Raw genomic sequence first — 24,656 nt, 5'->3', positions numbered from 1 at the left:
AATTCGTATCAAAATATATAAACAAAATAGCAATAAAATAAAGTAAATTTGTATGAGAAAACATATACAAATACACATAAAATAACGCATATTTCTATAAAAATATACGTACTAAAATGCACATAAAATAAAGTAAATTTGCATAAAAATATGTATACAATACACACATTAAATAATGTAAATGCGTACATAAAATAACCTAAATTTGAATAAAACTATATACAAAAATACACAAAAATAATTTAAATTTGTATGAAAAGAAATACACAAAATACGCATAAAATTAGGTAAATTTGTATTGAAATACATTTACAAAATACACATAAAATAATGTAAATTTGAATGAAAAAATATAAACAAATACACTTAAAATAACGTAAATTTGTATAAAATATATATGCCACATACACATTAAATAATGTAAATGTGTATAAAAAATATATATATACAAAAAACAAATAGAATAATATAAAATCGTATCAAAATAAATACACAGAACATCAATAATATAATTTAAATTTGTATAAAAATAAAGATGCAAAATTCCCATAAAATACCGCATTTTTTTTTTAAATATATATACCAAAATACACATAAAATATTTAAATTTGTATTGAAATAAATATACAAAATGCACATACAGTAAGGTAAATTTATATTGAAAGAGATATTCAAAAATACATATTAAACAAAGTAAATTTGTTTCAAATATATATACGAAAACACATAAAATAACGTAGATTTCTATAAAAATATATATACAAAATACACATAAATTTAAGTAAATACGTATAAAAAAATGTATACAAAATACACATAAAATAATGTAAATTCGAATATAAATAAATAAACAAAATACCAATAAAAGAATGTGTATTTGTATAAATATAAATAAACAAAATATACATAAAATAACGTAAATTTGTATAAAACTATATACAAAAATGCACACAAGTAATTATATTTGTATGAAAATAGATATACAAAAGACACATAAAATAAGCTAAATTTGAATTGAAATATATATACAAAATACATAAAATAATGTAAATTTGTATCAAAAGATTTATACAAATACACAAATAATAACGTAAATTTGTATAAAAATATATAAACAAAATACTCATGAAATACTTTAAATACGTATAAAAAATATATACAAAATACACATATAATAATGTAATTCGTATCAAAATAAATAAACAAAACACCAATAAATTTATGTAAATTTGTTTGAGAAAATATATACAAAATACATATAAAATAACGCAAATTTCTATAAAAATATATGAACAAAAATGCACGTAAAATAAAGTAAATTTGCATAAAAGTATATAAACAAAGCACACATTAAATAAAGTAAATGCTTATAAATATATGTATACAAAATACCTATGAAATAACCTAAATTATTATCGATTTAAATTAATAAGATACCAATAAAATAATATAGTTATGGATGAAAATATATATTGAAAATACACATAAAATAACCTAAACACAAATACAAATATATACATAAAATAGTTTAAAATTGAATGAAATAAATATACAAAATAAACATAAAATAAGGTAAATTTGAAATGAAATATATGTAAAAAATACACATAAAATAATGTAAACTTGTATGAGAATATATCCAAATACACATAAAATAATATGAATTTGTTTAAAATTCGTATCAAAATATATACGAATACACACAATAAAATAACGTAAATTTTTAAGAAAATATATATACAAAATAAACATAAAAAATGTAAATACGTAGAAAAATATATATACAAAATACTCATAAAATAATGTAAATTCGTATCAAAATAAATCAACAAAATTCCATTATAGGAATGTATATTTGTAGGAAAATATATATACAAAATACAAATAAAATAACTAAAATATGTATGAAAATATATACAAAAACTCACAAAAATAATTTAAATTTGTTTGAAAATAGATATGCAAAATACAAATAAACTTAGGCAAATTTGTATTGAAATACATATACAAACACATATAAAATAATGTAAATTTATATGAAAATATATAAACAAATACACATAAAATAACGTAAATTTGGATGAAATATATATACAAAATATACATTAAATATTTAAAATATCTATAAAAATATATATACAAAAAACTCATAAAATAATGTTAAATCGTATCAAAATAAATAAACAGAATATCAATAAGATAATGTAGATTTGTATGAAAATAAAGATGCAAAATACCCATATAATAACGCATATTTGTATAAAAATATATATACAAAAATATATATAAAATAATTAAATTTGTATTAAAATAAATATACAAAATGCACATACAATAAAGTAAATTTGTATTGAAATAGATATGCAAAATACACATAAACAATGTAAATTCGTATCAAAATAAATAAACAAAATTCCGATATAAGAACGTATATTTGTAGGAAAATAAATATACAAAATACACATAGAGTAATGAAAATTTATATAAAAACATATATAAAAATACACAAAAATAATTTCAATTTGTAAGAGAATAGATATACAAAATACACATATAATTAGTTAAATTTGTATTTAAATACATGTACAAAATTCACATAAAATAATGTAAATTTGTATGAAATGAAAAAAATTGAGTAACGTACATTTGTATAATATATATATATATATATATATATATATATATATATATATATATATATATATATATATATATATATATATATATATATATATATATATATATATATATATATATATATATATATATATATATATATATATATATATATATATATATATATATATATATATATATATATATATATATATATATATATATATATAAATACACAGAATATCAATAAAATAATGTAAATTTGTATGAAAATAAAGATGCAAAATACCCATAAAATGTAGCATTTTTTAATAAAAATACTTATACAAAAATATACATAGAATAATTAAATTTGTATTAAAATTAATATACAAAATGCACATACAATTAGGTAAATTTACATTGAAAAAATATGCAAAATACACATCAAACAGTGTAATTTTTTTTCAAAATATATATACGAATACACATAAAATAACGTAGATTTCTATAGAAATATATTTACAAAATACACATGAAATGAAGTTAATACGTATAAAAATATATACACAAAACACACATTAAATAATGTAAATTCGCGTCAAAAAAAAAAAATATCAATAAAAGAATGTGACTTTGTATGAAAATAGACATATAAAATACACATGAAATAGTCTAAATTTGTATAAAACTAAATACAAAAATACACAAAAATAATTTAAATTTGTATGAAAATAAATATACAAAATACACTTAAAATTAGGTAAATTTGTATTTAAATACATATACAAAATACACCTAAAATAATGTAAATTTGAATGAAAATATATAAACAAATACACTTAAAAGAATGTAAATTTGTATGAAATATATATACAAAATACACATTAAATATTGTAAATATATATATAAAAAAATATATATACAAAACACAAATACAATAATGTAAAATCGTATCAAAATAAATACACAGAATGTTAATAAAATAATGTAAACTTGTATGAAAATTAAGATGCAAAATACCCATAAAATAACGCATTTTTTATAAAAATATATATACCAAAATACTCATAAAATAATTGAATTTGTATTAAAATATATATACAAAATACAAATAAAAATAAGTAATTACGTATAAAAAAATGTATACAAAATACACATAAAATAATGTAAATTCGTATCAAAATAAATAAACAAAATACCAATACAAGAATGTGTATTTGTATAAATATAAATATTCAAAATACACATTAAATAACGTCTATGAAATAACGTAAATTTGTATAAAAATATACACAAAAATACACAGAAGTAAATAAATTTGTATGAAAATGGATATACAAAATACAGATAAAATAAGCTAAATTTGAATTGAAATATATATATATATATATATATATATATATATATATATATATATATATATATATATATATATATATATATATATATATATATATATATATATATATATATATATATATATATACAAAGTACATAAAATAATGTAAATTTGTATCAAAATATTTATAAAAATGCACATATAATAAAGTGGATTTGTATAAAAATATATAAACAAAATACTCATTAAATAATATAAATGCGTATAAAAAAATTTACAAAATACACGTATAATAATGTAATTCGTATCAAAATAAATAAACACAATACCAATAAAATAATGTAAATTTGTATGAGAAAACATATACAAAATACACATAAAATAACGCAAATTTCTATAAAAATATATATACAAAAATGCACATAAAATAAAATAAATTTGTATAAAAATATATATACAAAACACACATTAAATAATGTACATGCGTATAAAAATATGTATACAAAATACCAATGAAATAATCTAAATTCATACCAAATTAAATTAACAAAATACCCCAAAAATAATGGAATTTTGGATGAAAATATATATAGAAAATACACATAAAATAACCTAAATACAAATACAAATATACACATAAAATAATTTAAAATTGAATGAAATAAATATAAAAAATAAACATATAATAAGGTAAATTTGTCATGAAATATATGTACAAAATACACATTAAAAAATATAAATTTGAATTAAAATATATATACAAATACACATAAAATAACATGTATTAATATAAAAATATGTATTCAAAATAAACATTAAATAATGTATAAAAATATATATACAAAGTACATATAAAATAATGTAAATCCTTATCAAAATAAATCAACAAAATGCCAATAAAATAATATATATTTGAATGAAAAAAAATTTACAAAATACACATAACATAAGTAAAATTTGTATTAATATATATAAAAAATTCCCAGAAATAATTTGAATTTGGGTGAAAATAGATATACAAAATACACGTAAAACTAGGTAAATTTCTTTTGAAATATATATACAAAATACCCATAAGATATTGTAAATTTGTGTCAACATATATCAACAAATACACGTAACGTAACGTAACGTAACGTAACGTAAATTTGTATAAAATATATATACAAAATACATATTAAATTAAGGAAAAATGATTAAAAAAAATATACACAAAATACACATAGAATAATGTAAAATCGTATAAAAAAAAATGAACTGAATATCAAAAAATAATGTAAATTTCTATGAAAATAAAGATGCATAATACCCATAAAATAACGCATATTTGTATAAAAATATATATACAAAAAAACACATAAAATAACTAAATTTGTATTAAAATAAATATACAAAATGCATTTACAATAAGGTAAATTTGCATTGAAATAGATATGCAAAATACACATCAAATAATGTAAATTTGTATTAAAATATATATACGACAACACATAAAATATACATGATATACATAAAAAATACACATAAAATGATGTAAACACGTATAAAAATATATATACAAAATACACTTAAAAATAAGGTAAATTCGTATCAAATTCAATAAACTAAATTTCAATAAAAGAATGTATATATGTAGGAAAATCAATATACAAAATAATATATAAAAAACCTAAAATTTGTATTAAAATACATACAAAAAAACACAAAAATAATTTCAATTTGTATGAAAATAGATATACAAAATCCACATAAAATTACGTAAATTTGTATTGAAATACATATACAAAATACACATAAAATAATGTAAATTTTTATGAAAATATATAAACAAAAAGACATAAAGTAACGTATACACATAAAATAATGTAAATTTGTATGAAAATATATAAACAAAAAGACATAAAAAGACATAAAATGCACATTAAATTATGTAAATATGCAAAATAAAATATATACAAAATACACTTAGAAGAATGTAAAATCGTATCAAAATAAATACACAGAATATCAATCAAATAATATAAATTTGTATGAAAATAAAGATATAGAATATATATAGAAAATGCACATTAAATTATGTAAATATGCAAAATAAAATATATACAAAATACACTTACAAGAATGTAAAATCGTATCAAAATAAATACACAGAATATCAATCAAATAATGTAAATTTATATGAAAATAAAGATGCAAAATACCCATTAAAAAAAAAAACATATTTTTATAAAAACATATATACAAAAATACACATCAAATAATTAAGTTTGAATTAAAATAAATATACGAAATGCACATACAATATGATAAATTTGTATTGAAATAGATATGCAAAACACACATCAAACAATATAAATTTGTTTCAAAATATATATACGAAAACACATAAAAAAACGTAAATTTCTATAAAAATACAAATAAAAAATACACATAAAATGATGTAAATACGTATAAAAATATATAGACAAAATACACATAAAATAATGTAAATTTATAGCAAAATAAATAAACAAAATACCAAAAGAAGAATGTGACTTTGTATGAAAATAAATATACAAAATGAACATAAAATAACGTAAATTTGTATAAAACTATATACAAAAAAACACAAAAGTAATTTAAATTTGTATGAAAATAGATATACAAAATATATATAAAATAAACTAAATTTGTGTTTTGTATATATTTTTTTATGAAAATTAATTTTAATTTTTGTACATATATTTTTATAGAAATTTGCGTTATTTTAAGTGTATTTTGTATATGTTTTCTAATACAAATTTGCATTATTTTATTGTTTTTTTGTTTATTTATTTTCATACGAATTACATGATTATAATTATGTGTATTTTGTATATATTTTTTATACGTATTTACATTATTTAATGTGTATTTTGTTTATATATTTTTATACAAATTTACGTTATTATATGTGTATTTGTTAAAAATATTTTGATACAAATTTACTTTATTTGATATATTTTTTATATATATTTCAATTCAAATTTAGTTTATTTTATGTGTATTTTGTATATATATTTTCATACATATTTAATTACTTCTATGTAATTTGGTATATAGTTTTATATAAATTTACGTTATTTTATGTGCATTTTGTATATTTATATTTATTCAAATACACATTCTTTTATTGGTATTTTGTTTATTTATATTTATACGAATTTACATTATTTTATGTGTATTTTGTATACATATTTTTATACGTATTTACTTAATTTTATGTGTATTTTGTATATATATTTTTATAGAAATCTACGTTATTTTATGTGTATTCGTATATATATTTTGAAACAAATTTACATTGTTTTATATGTATTTTGCATATCTATTTCAATACAAATTTACCTTATTGTATGTGCATTTTGTATATTTATTTTAATACAAATTCAAATATTTTATGTGTATTTTGGAATATATAATTTTATAAAAAATGCGTTATATTCTGTATAATATTTGATACGAGTTTATATTATTCTATTCGTGTTTTGTATATATTTTTTATACATACATTATTTAATGTGTATTTTGTATATATATTTTATACAAATTTGCGTTATTTTATGTATCTGTTTATATATTTACATTCAAATCTACAATATATTAAGTGTATTTTGCATATGTAATACAATACAAATTTACATTATTTTATATGTATATTGTATATAAATTTTCATACAAATTTATACTATTTTTGAGTATTTTTGTATATAGCTTTATACAAATTTACGTTATTTTATGTGTATTTTTTATATTTTTTACATACAAATTACGTTCTTTTATTGGTATTTTGTTTATTTATTTTGACGCGAGTTTACATTATTATATGCAAAAAAAATGTATACAAATTACACATAAAATAATGTAAATTCGAATCAAAATAAATAAACAAAATACCAATAAAAGAATGTGTATTTGTATAAATATAAATTTGCAAAATACACATACAAAATAAACATAAAATAAGTAAATTTGTAAACGCATTTTTTATAAAAATATATATACCAAAATACACATAAAATATTCAAATTTGTATTACAATAAATATACAAAATGCACATACAATAAGGTAAATTTGTATTGAAATACATATGCAAAATACAAATAAAACAATGTAAATTAGTTTCAAAATATATATACGAATACTCATAAAATAGAGTAAATTTCCATGAAAATATACATTCAAAATACCTATAAAATGATGTAAGAAATATAAAAATATATATACCAAATACACCTAAAATAATGTAAATTCGTATCAAAATAAATAAACAAAATTCCGATAAAAGAACGTATATGAGTAAGAAAATAAATATAGAAAATACACATAAAATAACGAGAATTTGTATAAAAATATATATAAAAAAACACAACAATAATTTCCATTTGTATGAAAATAGATATACAAAATAATCATATAATTAGTTAAATTTGTATTTAAATACATGTACAAAATACACATAAAATAATGTAAATTTTTATGAAATGAAAACAAATAACGTACATTTGTATAAAATATAAATACAAAATACACATATAATAATGTAAAATCGCATCAAAATAAATACACAGAATATCAATAAAATAATATAAATTTGCATGAAAATAAAGATGCAAAATAACCATAAAATAAACCATATTTTTATAAAAATACATATACAAAAATACATATAAAATAATTAAATTTGTATTAAAATTAATATACAAAATGCATATACAATAAGGTAAATATGTATTGAAAAAATATGCAACATACATTTAAAAGTGTAAAATTGTTTCAAAATCTATATACGAATACACATAAAATAACGTAGATTTCTATAGAAATATATATTAAAAAAACACGTGAAATTATGTAAATACGTATAAAAAATATATATACAAAATACACATTAAATAATGTAAACTCGCGTCAAAATAAATAAACAAAATATCAATAAAAGAATGTGTATTTGTATGAAAATAGATATACAAAATACACATAAAATAACCTAAAATTGTACCAAACTATATACAAAAATACAAAATTTTTTTTTTAATTTGTAGGAAAATAAATACTCAAAATACACATAAAATTAGGTAAATTTGTATTGAGATACATATTCAAAATAATCATAAAATAATGTAAATTTGAATAAAAATACATAAACAAATAAACTTAAAATAACGTAAATTTGTATAAAATATATATACAAAACACAAATTAAATAATGTAAATATGTTTAAAAAAATATATGCAAAACACAAATAGAATAATGTAAAATCGTATCAAAATAAATACACAGAATATTAATAAAATAAGGTAAATTTGTATGAAAATAAAGAAGCAAAATACCAATAAATAACGCCTTTTTTTATAAAAATATATATACAAATATACACATATAAAATTAAATTTGTATTAAAATAAATATTCAAAATACACATACCATAAGGTAAATTTGTATTGAAATAGATATGCAAAATACATATAAAACAATGTTAATTTGTTTCAAAATATATATACGAATACACATAAAATAACGTAATTTCTATAAAAATATATATTCACAAAACACATAAAATGAAGTAAATACGTATACAAAATACACATGAAATGATGTAAATACGTATAAAAATAAATACATACAAAATACACATCAAATAATGTAAATTCGCGTCAAAATAAATAAACAAAATATCAATAATAGAATGTGTATTTGTAAGAGATATACAAAATACACATAAAATAACCTAAATTTGTATAAAACTATATACAAAAATACACAAAAATAATTTAAATTTGTATGAAAATAAATATACAAAATACACATAAAATTAGGTAAATTTTTATTTAAATACATATACAAAATACACATAAAATAATGCAAATTTGAATGAAAATATATAAACAAATACACTTAAAATAACGTAAATTTGTATAAAATATATATACAAGATACACATTAAATAATGTAAATGGGTATAAAAAAAATATATACAAAAAACAAATAGAATAATGTAAAATCGTATCAAAATAAATACACAGAATATCAATAAAATAATGTAAATTTGTATGAAAATAAAAATGCAAAATTCCCATAAAATAGCGCATTTAAAAAAAAATATATATATATACCAAAATACACATAAAATATTTAAATTTGTATTCAAATAAATATACAAAATGCACATACAATAAGGTAAATTTGTATTGAAAGAGATATGCAAAAATACATATAAAACAATGTAAATTTGTTTCAAAATATATATACGAATATACATAAAATAACGTAGATTTCTATAAAAATATATATACAAAATACACATAAAATTAAGTAAATACGTATAAAAAAATGTATACAAAATACACATAAAATAATGTAAATTCGAATTAAAATAAATTAACAAAATACCAATAAAAGAATGTGTATTTGTATAAATATAAATATACAAAATACACATACAAAATAAACATAAAATAAGGTAAACTTGTAAATTAATATATTTACAAAATACACATAAAATAATGAACATTTATATGAAAATATGTATTCAAATACACATAAAATACCATGAATTAGTATGAAAAATATATATTCAAAATAAATATTAAATAATGTAAATGCGTATTAAAATATATATACAAAGTACATATAAAATAATGTAAACTCGTATCAATATAAATCAACAAAATACCAATAAAATATCATATATTTGAATGAAAATAAATTGACAAAATACACAATATAACTAAAATTTGTATAAAAATATATACAAAAATACATAGAAATAATTTGAGTTTGTATGAAAATAGATATACAAAATACACATAAAACTAGGTAAATTTCTTTTGTAATATATATAGAAAATACCCATAAAATATTGTAAATTTGTCTCAAAATATATAAACAAATACACATAGAATAACGTAAATTTGTATGAAAAATATATTCAAAATACAAAAAATATACAAAAAATCTAATCAAAATGAATGAGCAGAATATCAATAAAATAATGTAAATTTGTATGAAAATAAAGATGCAAAATTCCCATAAAATAAAGCATATTTTTATTTTACTACATATACAAAAATACAGATAAAATACTTAAATTTGTTTTAAAATTAATATACAAAAAGCATATACAATAAGGTAAATATGTATTAAAAAAACATGCAACATATACATAAAAGTGTAAATTTGTTTCAAAATCTATATACGAATACACATAAAATGACTTAGATTTATACAGAAATATATATACAAAATACACATGAAATGATGTAAATACGTATAAAAATATATATACAAAATACACATTAAACAATGTAAATTCGCGTCAAATTAAATAAACAAAATGTCAATAAAAGAATGTGTATTTATATGAAAATAGATTTACAAAATACACATAAAATAACCTAAATTTGTATAAAACTACAAAAATACACAAAAATAATTTTAATTTCTATGAAAATAAACATACAAAATACGCATGAAATTAGGTAAATTTGTATTGAAATACATATAGAAAATACACATAAAATAATGTAAATTTGAATGAAAATATATGAACATATACACCTAAAATAACGTAAATTTGTATCAAATATATATAAAATACACATTAAATAATGTAAATATGTATAAAAAAAATATATACAAAACACAAATACAATAATGTAAAATCATATCAAAATAATAACACAGAATATTAATAAAATAATGTAAATTTGTATGAAAATAAAGATGCAAAATACCCATAAAATAACGCATTTTTTATAAAAATAAATATACCAAAATACACATAAATTATTAAAATTTGTATTAAAATAAATATAAAAAATACACATACAATAAGGTAAATTTGTATTGAAATAGATATGCAAAATACATATAAAACAATGTAAATTTGTTTCAAAATATATATACGAATACACATAAAATAACGTAGATTTCTATAAAAATATATACAAAATACACATAAAATGAAGTAAATACGTATAAAAAAAATGTATACAAAATACACATAAATAAATGTAAAATCGTATGAAAATAAATCAACTAAATACCAATAAAAGAATGTGTATTTGAATAAATATAAATATATAAAATACACATATAATAACATAAATTTGTATAAGACTATATACAAAAATATACAAAAGTAGCTAAATTTGTATGAAAATAGATATACAAAATACACATAAAATAAGATAAATTTGAATTGAAATATATTTATACAAAATACATCATATAATGTAAATTTAAATCAAAATATTCATACAAATTCACATAAAATAACGTAAATTTGTATAAAAACACATAAACAAAATACACATTAAATAATGTAAATACGTATAAAAATATATACACAAAATACATATATAATCATGTAATTCGTATCAAAATAAATAAACAAAATACCAATAAATTAATGTAAATTTGTATGAAAAAACATTAACAAAATATACATATAATAACGCAAATTTCTAAAAAAATATATGTACAAAAATGCACATAAAATAAAGTAAATTTGCATAAAAAATATATACAAAACACACATTAAATAATGTAAATGCGTATAAAAATATGTACACAAAATACTTATAAAATAATCTAAATTCGTATCGAATTAAATTAACAAAATACCAATAAAATAATGTAATTTTGGGTGAAACTGTATACAGAAAATACACATAAAATAATAATGTAAATTTGTATCAAAATATATACGAATAAACACAATAAAATAACGTAAATTTGTATGAAAATATATATACAAAATACACATAAAATAATGTATATACATAGAAAAATATATATACAAAATACACATAAAATAATGTAAATTCGTATCAAAATAAATAAACAAAATTCCACTAAAAGAATGTATATGTGTAGAAAAATATATATACAAAATACAAATAAAATAACAAAAAATTGTATAAAAATATATACAAAAATACACAAAAATAATTTAAATTTGTTTGAAAATAGATATGCAAATTACACATAGAGTTAGGCAAATTTGTATTGAAATACATATACAAAATACACATAAAATAATGTAAATTTTTATGAAAATATATAAACAAATACACATAAAATAAAGTAAATTTCTATAAAATATATGTACATAATATACATTAAATAATGTAAATATGTATGAAATATATATACAAAGTACACATAGAATATTGCAAAATAAATAAACAGAATATCAATAAAATATTGTAAATTTGTATATGAAAATAAAGATGCAAAATTCCGATAAAATAAAGCATATTTTAATAAAAATATATATTCAAAAATACAAATTGAATAATTAAATTTGTATTAGAATTAATATACAAAATGCACATACAATAAGGTAAATTTGTATTGAAAAAATATGCAAAATACACATAACACTGTAAATTTGTTTCAAATATATATACGAATACACATAAAATAACGTAGATTTCTATAGAAATATTTGTACAAAATACACCTGAAATGATGTAAAATCGCTTCAAAATAAATAAACAAAATATCAATAAAACAATGTTCATTTGTATGAAAATAGATATACAAAATACACATAAAATAACCAAAATTTCTATAAATCTATATACATAAATACACAAAAATAATTTAAATTTGTATTAGAATTAATATACAAAATGCACATACAATAAGGTAAATTTGTATTGAAAAAATATGCAAAATACACATAACACTGTAAATTTGTTTCAAATATATATACGAATACACATAAAATAACGTAGATTTCTATAGAAATATTTGTACAAAATACACCTGAAATGATGTAAAATCGCTTCAAAATAAATAAACAAAATATCAATAAAACAATGTTCATTTGTATGAAAATAAATATACACAATACACATAAAATTAGGTAAATTTGTATTTAAATACATATACAAAATATACACTTAAAATAATGTAAATTTGAGTTAAAATATATAAAGTAATACACTTAAAATGAAGTAAATTTGTATTAAATATCTATACAAAATAACCATTAAATAATGTAAATATGTATAAAAAAATATATACAAAACACAAATACAATAATGTAAAGTCGTTTAAAAATAAATACACAGAATATTAATAAAATAATGTAAATTTGTATGAAAATTAAGATCCAAAATACCCATAAAATAACCCATTTTTTATGAAAATATATATATAACAAAATACACATAAAATATTTGAGTTTGTATTAAAATAAATATACAAAATGCATATACAATAAGGTAAATTCGTATTGAAATAGATATGCAAAATACATATAAAACAATGTAAATTTGTTTCAAAATATATATACGAATACATTTAAAATAACGTAGATTTCTATAAAAATATTTATACAAAATACACATAAAATTAAGTAAAGTCGCTTAAAAAAATGTATACAAAATACACATAAAATAATAGAAATTCGAATCAAAATAAATAAACAAAATACCAATAAAAGAATGAGCATTTGTATAAATATAAATATACAAAATACACATACAAAATAAACATAAAATAAGGTAAATTTGTCATGAAATATATGTACAAAATACACATAAAATAATGTAAATTTATATGAAAATATATATACAAATACACATAAAATACCATGAATTTGTATAAAAATATATATTCAAAATAAATATTAAATAATGTAAATGCGTATAAAAATATATATACAAAGTACATATAAAATAATGTAAATTCGTATCAATATAAATCAACAAAATACCAATAAAATAATATATATTTGAATGAAAATAAAGTTACAAAATACACATAACATAACTAAAAATTTTATTAAAATATATACCAAAATACATAAAAATAATTTGAGTTTGTATGAAAACAGATATACAAAATATACATAAAACTAGGTAAATTTCTTTCGAAATATATATACAAAATACCCATAAAATATTGTAAATTTATGTCAAAATATATAAACAAATACACATAAAATAATGTAAATTTGCTTGAAAAATATATACAAAATACATATAAAATAATGTCAAATCGTATCAAAATGAATGAGCAGAATATCAATAAAATAATGTAAATTTGTATGAAAATAAAGATGCAAAATACCCATGAAATAGAGAATTTTTTTTTAAAAATACATATACAAAAATACACATAGAATAATTAAATTTGTATTAATATTAATATACAAAATACATATACAATAAGGTAAATTTGTATTGAAAAAATATGCAAAATACACATAAAAGTGTAAATTTGTTTCAAAATCTATATACGAATTCACATAAAATAACGTAGATTTCTATAGAAATATATATACAAAATACACATGAAATGATGTAAATACGTATAAAAATATATATACAAAATACACATTAAATAATGTAAATTCGCGTTAAAATAAATAAACAAAATATCAATAAAAGAATGTGTATTTATATGAAAATAGATATACAAAATACACATAAAATAACTTAACTTTGTATAAAACTTTATTCAAAAATACACAAAAATAATTTAAATTTGTATGAAAATAAATATACAAGATACACATAAAATTAGGTAAATTTGTATTGAAATACATATACAAAATACACATAAAAGAATGTAAATTTGAATGAGAATATATAAACATATACACTTAAAATAACGTAAATTTGAGTCAAATATATATACAAAATACACATTAAATAATGTAAATATGTATAAAAAAATATATTCAAAACACAAATAGAATAATGTAAAATTGTTTAAAAAAAATACATAGAATATTAATAAAATAATGTAAATTTGTATGAAAATAAAGATGCAAAATACCCATAAAATAACGCATTTTTATAAAAATATATATACCAAAATACACAAAATATTAAAATTTGTATAAAAATAGATAAAAAAAATGCACATACAATAAGGTAAATTTGTATTGAATTAGACATGCAAAATACATATAAAACAAAGTAAATTTGTTTCAAAATATATATACGAATACACATAAAATAACGCAGATTTCTATAAAAACATATACAAAATACACATAAAATGAAGTAAATACGTAAAAAAAAATGAATACAAAAAACACATAAAATAATGTAAAATCGTATCAAAATAAATAAACAAAATACCAATAAAAGAATGTGTATTTGTATTAATATAAATATACAAAATACACCATAAAATAACGTAAATTTGTATAAAACTATATATAAACATACACAGAAGTAATTAAATTCGCATGAAAATAGATATACAAAAAAACCAAAAAATAATCTAAATTTGAATTGAAATATATTTACAAAATACATAAAATAATGTAAATTTGTATCAAAATATTTATAAAAATACATATAATAACGTAAATTTGTTTAAAAATATATAAACAAAATACACATTAAGTAATGTAAATACGTATAAAAAATATGTACAAAATACACATGTAATCATGTAATTCGTATCAAACTATATAAACAAAATAGCAATAAAATAATGTAAATTTGTATGAGAAAACATATACAAATACATATAAAATAACGCAAATTTCTATAAAAATATATGTACAAAAATGCACATAAAATAAATTTGCATAAAAAAATATATACAAAACACATATTACATAAAGTAAATGAGTATAAACATATGTATACGAAATAACTATGAAATAATCTAAATTCGTATCGATTTAAATTAAGATAATACCAATAAAATAATGTAGTTTTGGATGAAAATATATATAGAAAACACACATAAAATAACCTAAATACAAATACAAATATACACATCAAATAATTTAGAATTGAATGAAATAAATATACAAAATAAACATATAATTAGGTAAATTTATAATGAAATATATGTAGAAATACACATTAAATAATAAATTTTATGATAATATATATACAAATACACATAAAATAACATGAATTTGTGTAAAATTTGTATCAAAATATATACGAATACACACAATAAAATAACGTAAATTTTTATGAAAATGTATATATAAAATACACATAAAATAATTTAAATACGAAGAAAAACATATATACAAAATACACATTATATAATGTAAATTCGTTACAAAATAAACACACAAAATTCCAATAAAAGAATGTATATTTGTTGGAAAATATATATACAAAATACAAATAAAATAACAAAAATTTGTATAAAAATATATACAAAAATACACAAAAAATAATTTAAATTTGTTTGAAAATATATATGCAAAATACACATAAAATTACTCAAATTTGTATTGAAATACATATACAAAATAGACATAATTTTTTTTAATTTGTATAAAAATATATACAAAAATACACAAAAATAATTTAAATTTGTTTGAAAAGAGATATGCAAATTATACATAAAGTTAGGCAAATTTGTATTGAAATACATATACAAAATACACATAAAATAAAGTAAATTTTTATGAAAATATATAAACAAATACACATAAAATAAAGTAAATTTCTATAAAATATATGTACATAATATACATTAAATAATGTAAATATGTATGAAATATATATACAAAGTACACATAGAATATTGCAAAATAAATAAACAGAATATCAATAAAATATTGTAAATTTGTATATGAAAATAAAGATGCAAAATTCCGATAAAATAAAGCATATTTTAATAAAAATATATATTCAAAAATACAAATTGAATAATTAAATTTGTATTAGAATTAATATACAAAATGCACATACAATAAGGTAAATTTGTATTGAAAAAATATGCAAAATACACATAACACTGTAAATTTGTTTCAAATATATATACGAATACACATAAAATAACGTAGATTTCTATAGAAATATTTGTACAAAATACACCTGAAATGATGTAAAATCGCTTCAAAATAAATAAACAAAATATCAATAAAACAATGTTCATTTGTATGAAAATAAATATACACAATACACATAAAATTAGGTAAATTTGTATTTAAATACATATACAAAATATACACTTAAAATAATGTAAATTTGAGTTAAAATATATAAAGTAATACACTTAAAATGAAGTAAATTTGTATTAAATATCTATACAAAATAACCATTAAATAATGTAAATATGTATAAAAAAATATATACAAAACACAAATACAATAATGTAAAGTCGTTTAAAAATAAATACACAGAATATTAATAAAATAATGTAAATTTGTATGAAAATTAAGATCCAAAATACCCATAAAATAACCCATTTTTTATGAAAATATATATATAACAAAATACACATAAAATATTTGAGTTTGTATTAAAATAAATATACAAAATGCATATACAATAAGGTAAATTCGTATTGAAATAGATATGCAAAATACATATAAAACAATGTAAATTTGTTTCAAAATATATATACGAATACATTTAAAATAACGTAGATTTCTATAAAAATATTTATACAAAATACACATAAAATTAAGTAAAGTCGCTTAAAAAAATGTATACAAAATACACATAAAATAATAGAAATTCGAATCAAAATAAATAAACAAAATACCAATAAAAGAATGAGCATTTGTATAAATATAAATATACAAAATACACATACAAAATAAACATAAAATAAGGTAAATTTGTCATGAAATATATGTACAAAATACACATAAAATAATGTAAATTTATATGAAAATATATATACAAATACACATAAAATACCATGAATTTGTATAAAAATATATATTCAAAATAAATATTAAATAATGTAAATGCGTATAAAAATATATATACAAAGTACATATAAAATAATGTAAATTCGTATCAATATAAATCAACAAAATACCAATAAAATAATATATATTTGAATGAAAATAAAGTTACAAAATACACATAACATAACTAAAATTTGTATTAAAATATATACCAAAATACATAAAAATAATTTGAGTTTGTATGAAAACAGATATACAAAATATACATAAAACTAGGTAAATTTCTTTCGAAATATATATACAAAATACCCATAAAATATTGTAAATTTATGTCAAAATATATAAACAAATACACATAAAATAATGTAAATTTGCTTGAAAAATATATACAAAATACATATAAAATAATGTCAAATCGTATCAAAATGAATGAGCAGAATATCAATAAAATAATGTAAATTTGTATGAAAATAAAGATGCAAAATACCCATAAAATAGAGAAATTTTTTATAAAAATACATATACAAAAATACACATAGAATAATTAAATTTGTATTAATATTAATATACAAAATACATATACAATAAGGTAAATTTGTATTGAAAAAATATGCAAAATACACATAAAAGTGTAAATTTGTTTCAAAATCTATATACGAATTCACATAAAATAACGTAGATTTCTATAGAAATATATATACAAAATACACATGAAATGATGTAAATACGTATAAAAATATATATACAAAATACACATTAAATAATGTAAATTCGCGTTAAAATAAATAAACAAAATATCAATAAAAGAATGTGTATTTATATGAAAATAGATATACAAAATACACATAAAATAACTTAACTTTGTATAAAACTTTATTCAAAAATACACAAAAATAATTTAAATTTGTATGAAAATAAATATACAAGATACACATAAAATTAGGTAAATTTGTATTGAAATACATATACAAAATACACATAAAAGAATGTAAATTTGAATGAGAATATATAAACATATACACTTAAAATAACGTAAATTTGAGTCAAATATATATACAAAATACACATTAAATAATGTAAATATGTATAAAAAAATATATTCAAAACACAAATAGAATAATGTAAAATTGTTTAAAAAAAATACATAGAATATTAATAAAATAATGTAAATTTGTATGAAAATAAAGATGCAAAATACCCATAAAATAACGCATTTTTATAAAAATATATATACCAAAATACACAAAATATTAAAATTTGTATAAAAATAGATAAAAAAAATGCACATACAATAAGGTAAATTTGTATTGAATTAGACATGCAAAATACATATAAAACAAAGTAAATTTGTTTCAAAATATATATACGAATACACATAAAATAACGCAGATTTCTATAAAAACATATACAAAATACACATAAAATGAAGTAAATACGTAAAAAAAAATGAATACAAAAAACACATAAAATAATGTAAAATCGTATCAAAATAAATAAACAAAATACCAATAAAAGAATGTGTATTTGTATTAATATAAATATACAAAATACACCATAAAATAACGTAAATTTGTATAAAACTATATATAAACATACACAGAAGTAATTAAATTCGCATGAAAATAGATATACAAAAAAACCAAAAAATAATCTAAATTTGAATTGAAATATATTTACAAAATACATAAAATAATGTAAATTTGTATCAAAATATTTATAAAAATACATATAATAACGTAAATTTGTTTAAAAATATATAAACAAAATACACATTAAGTAATGTAAATACGTATAAAAAATATGTACAAAATACACATGTAATCATGTAATTCGTATCAAACTATATAAACAAAATAGCAATAAAATAATGTAAATTTGTATGAGAAAACATATACAAATACATATAAAATAACGCAAATTTCTATAAAAATATATGTACAAAAATGCACATAAAATAAATTTGCATAAAAAAATATATACAAAACACATATTACATAAAGTAAATGAGTATAAACATATGTATACGAAATAACTATGAAATAATCTAAATTCGTATCGATTTAAATTAAGATAATACCAATAAAATAATGTAGTTTTGGATGAAAATATATATAGAAAACACACATAAAATAACCTAAATACAAATACAAATATACACATCAAATAATTTAGAATTGAATGAAATAAATATACAAAATAAACATATAATTAGGTAAATTTATAATGAAATATATGTAGAAATACACATTAAATAATAAATTTTATGATAATATATATACAAATACACATAAAATAACATGAATTTGTGTAAAATTTGTATCAAAATATATACGAATACACACAATAAAATAACGTAAATTTTTATGAAAATGTATATATAAAATACACATAAAATAATTTAAATACGAAGAAAAACATATATACAAAATACACATTATATAATGTAAATTCGTTACAAAATAAACACACAAAATTCCAATAAAAGAATGTATATTTGTTGGAAAATATATATACAAAATACAAATAAAATAACAAAAATTTGTATAAAAATATATACAAAAATACACAAAAAATAATTTAAATTTGTTTGAAAATATATATGCAAAATACACATAAAATTACTCAAATTTGTATTGAAATACATATACAAAATAGACATAATTTTTTTTAATTTGTATAAAAATATATACAAAAATACACAAAAATAATTTAAATTTGTTTGAAAAGAGATATGCAAATTATACATAAAGTTAGGCAAATTTGTATTGAAATACATATACAAAATACACATAAAATAAAGTAAATTTTTATGAAAATATATAAACAAATACACATAAAATAAAGTAAATTTCTATAAAATATATGTACATAATATACATTAAATAATGTAAATATGTATGAAATATATATACAAAGTACACATAGAATATCGCAAAATAAATAAACAGAATATCAATAAAATAATGTAAATTTGTATATGAAAATAAAGATGCAAAATACCGATAAAATAAAGCATATTTTAATAAAAATATATATTCAAAAATACACATTGAATATTAAATTTGTATTAGAATTAATATACAAAATGCACATACAATAAGGTAAATTTGTATTGAAAAAATATGCAAAATACACATAACACTGTAAATTTGTTTCAAATATATATACGAATACACATAAAATAACGTAGATTTCTATAGAAATATTTGTACAAAATATACCTGAAATGATGTAAAATCGCTTTAAAATAAATAAACAAAATATCAATAAAACAATGTTTATTTGTATGAAAATAAATATACAAAATACACATAAAATTAGGTAAACTTGTATTTAAATACATATACAAAATATACACTTAAAATAATGTAAATTTGAGTTAAAATATATAAACAAATACACTTAAAATTAAGTAAATTTGAATAAAATATCTATACAAAATAACCATTAAATAATGTAAATATGTATAAAAAAATATATACAAAACACAAATACAATAATGTAAAGTCGTTTAAAAATAAATACACAGAATATTAATAAAATAATGTAAATTTGTATGAAAATTAAGATCCAAAATACCCATAAAATAACCCATTTTTTATGAAAATATATATATAACAAAATACACATAAAATATTTGAATTTGTATTAAAATAAATATACAAAATGCATATACAATAAGGTAAATTCGTATTGAAATAGATATGCAAAATACATATAAAACAATGTAAATTTGTTTCAAAATATATATACGAATACACTTAAAATAACGTAGATTTCTATAAAAATATATATACAAAATACACATAAAATTAAGTAAAGTCGTATAAAAAAAATGTATGCAAAATACACATAAAATAATAGAAATTCGAATCAAAATAAATAAACAAAATACCAATAAAAGAATGAGCATTTGTATAAATATAAATATACAAAATACACATACAAAATAAACATAAAATAAGGTAAATTTGTCATGAAATATATGTACAAAATACACATAAAATAATGTAAATTTATATGAAAATATATATACAAATACACATAAAATACCATGAATTTGTATAAAAATATATATTCAAAATAAATATTAAATAATGTAAATGCGTATAAAAATATATAAACAAAGTACATATAAAATAATAAAATCAATATAAATATAAAAAAATAAAAATAATAAAAAAAAATATATATTCAAAATAAATATATAACATAACTAAAATTTGTATTAAAAAATATATCAAAATACATAAAAATAGATTGAGTTTGTATGAAAACAATATACAAAATATACATAAAACTAGGCAAATTTCTTTTGAAATATATATACAAAATACCCATAAAATATTGTAAATTTATGTCAAAATATATAAACAAATGCACATAAAATAATGTAAACTTGTATGAAAAATATATACAAAATACATATAAAATAATGTCAAATAATGTAAATTTGTATGAGAATAAAGATGCAAAATACCCATAAAATAAAGAAAATTTTAATAAAAATACATCTACAAAAATACACATAGAATAATTAAATTTGTATTAAAATTAATGTACAAAATGCATATAAAATAAGGTAAATTTGTATTGAAAAAATATGCAAAATACACATAAAAGTGTAAATTTGTTTCAAAATCTATATACGAATTCACATAAAACAACGTAGATTTCTATAGAAATATATATACAAAATACACATGAAATGATGTAAATACGTATAAAAATACATATACAAAATACACATTAAATAATGTAAATTCGCGTTAAAATAAATAAACAAAATATCAATAAAAGAATGTGTATTTATCTGAAAATAGATATAATAACGTAAATTTGTATAAAAATATATAAACAAAATACACATTAAATAATGTAAATATGTATAAAAAAATATGTAGAAAATACACATATAATCATGTAATTCGTATCAAAATAAATGAATAAAATACCAATAAAATAATGTAAATTTTTATTTTATAAAAATATATTTTATTAAAATTTATGTACAAAAATTAAAGTAAAGTAAATTTGCATAAAAAATATATATATACAAAACATACATTATATAATGTAAATGAGTATAAAAATATGTATACAAAATACCTATGAAAAAATCTAAACTCGTATCGAGTTAAATTAAGAAAATACCAATAAAATAATGTAATTTTGGATGAAAATATATGTAGAAAATACACATAAAATTACCTAAATACAAATACAAATATAAACATAAAATAATTTAAGATTGAATGAAATAAATATTCAAAATAATCATAAAATAAAGTAAATTTGTAATGAAAAATATGTAGACACATAAAATAATTTAAATTTGTATTATATATATATATATATATATATATATATATATATATATATATATATATATATATATATATATATATATATATATATATATATATATATATATATATATATGTATGTATAAAAATATATATACAAAATACACATAGAATAATGTTAAATCGTAAGAAAATAAATAAACAGAATATCAATAAAATAATGTAAATTTGTATGAAAATAAAGATGCAAAATACCCATATAATAACGCATATATGCATAAAAATATATATGTAAAAATACACATGAAATAATAAAATTTTTATTTAAATAAATATACAAAATGCACATACAGTAAATAACGTAGATATATATATATATATATATATATATAAATATATATATATATATATATATATATATATAGATATATATATATATATATATATATATATATATATATATATATATACAAAATACACAAGAAATGATGTAAATACGTATATAAAAACATATATATATATATATATATATATATATATATATATATATATATATATATATATATATATATATATATATATATATATATATATATATATATATATATATATATATATATATATATATATATATACAAAAAAAAAACACATTAAATAATGTAAGTGCGTCTAAAAATAAATAAACAAAATATCAATAAGAGAATATGTATTTTTATAAATATACAAAATACACATAAAATAACCTA

Source organism: Eriocheir sinensis, unplaced genomic scaffold (genome assembly GCF_024679095.1).
Source record: "Eriocheir sinensis breed Jianghai 21 unplaced genomic scaffold, ASM2467909v1 Scaffold134, whole genome shotgun sequence".
In the NCBI taxonomy this organism is placed as follows: Eukaryota; Metazoa; Arthropoda; class Malacostraca; order Decapoda; family Varunidae; genus Eriocheir; species Eriocheir sinensis.
Note: the sequence above shows the minus strand (reverse complement) of the source record.